The sequence below is a fragment of the Condylura cristata genome, unplaced genomic scaffold (assembly GCF_000260355.1).
Source record: "Condylura cristata isolate star-nosed mole 26May11 unplaced genomic scaffold, ConCri1.0 scaffold00021, whole genome shotgun sequence".
In the NCBI taxonomy this organism is placed as follows: Eukaryota; Metazoa; Chordata; class Mammalia; order Eulipotyphla; family Talpidae; genus Condylura; species Condylura cristata.
The window spans coordinates 30318569-30319569 of record NW_004567122.1 but is presented as its reverse complement, the minus strand read 5'-3'; the positions used below and the strand labels follow the sequence as shown (position 1 = coordinate 30319569).

General features: G+C 40.8%; 1 protein-coding gene across 1 annotated transcript in view; it reads right to left on the bottom strand.

Annotated features, from left to right (window-relative positions):
• Positions 1–1001, bottom strand: part of LOC105853906 (protocadherin alpha-9-like) — a 24508-nt gene that overhangs the window by 14897 nt on the left and 8610 nt on the right. The gene's annotated exons all lie outside the window — the stretch shown is intronic.

Sequence of the window (1001 nt, the reverse complement as noted above, 5' to 3'; positions counted from 1 at the left end):
GGGGAATGGGATCAAAAACGGGGGAAGGGTTTGGGGAGGGAAGTGCACGGGGTTATGGTGATGGCACACAGGTGACTTGGTGATGGGAAACCCACTGGGATTACAATTGAGATGGGGGAAAAAATGTACAAAATGATGTAAAAATAAACTGTTATAAAATAAAAAATAAAAAAAAGCCAATAACAATGTATGATGATGATCAACCTCATCCATAATTCAGAACACATGTAATGAAGTCAATTAATGGAAATATAAAAGACACCCACAAATTAGCAAATTAGTAAATAATTAGTACATAATCTAGTAATGGAAAATTTTGTAAATGATGTAGAGAAGTAAGAACTTTAAAACTAGCATGAATGTGAATTGATAATAGCATCAGGCAAACTATCATTAACCTAGTAAAGATAAAGGTAATATAAATATTCCATGTTCCAATAGTTTTATAAATATTCCATGTTCCACTAGTTTTAAAAGAATTTAATGGTAAGTAGTAAATAAATGTCAGCTATCAGAGTCTAAAAAATATTAAGGGGCCTCCCTGGTGGCATAAGTCTCACAGCTATCAAGTTATCTCAGGCACTGAGACTGAGTTGGACTCCCACCAGGGAGCAGGCTGCCCGCACGGTGGCCCAGCAGACCTCTCCTACTCGCCCTCTGCTCCCTGGACAGTGTAATTCATTCAGTAAATCTACCTGTTCTAGACCACTCTGTTTCTGGTAAATCCTCTCACAAACTCCCCACACATCTGGCCCAGCTCTTCAATACATAAATCTTTTTTAAAAAGAAGTTTATATAATAAAGAAGATACCTTAATATTCACTAACTGATACTCATCAACTCACCTTTAAAAGGGAATCCGCACTTGCTGGCCTTAGAACCTCTCTGTCTCTAGAGTCAGGAACACTGGGGCTGAAGGCCATGAGGTCAGCCTTGGGCGGCCCTTCTCCCGAGCACACCCGCGGCCGCCTCTGCTGCGAGCACGACCAGCTCCCCACGGC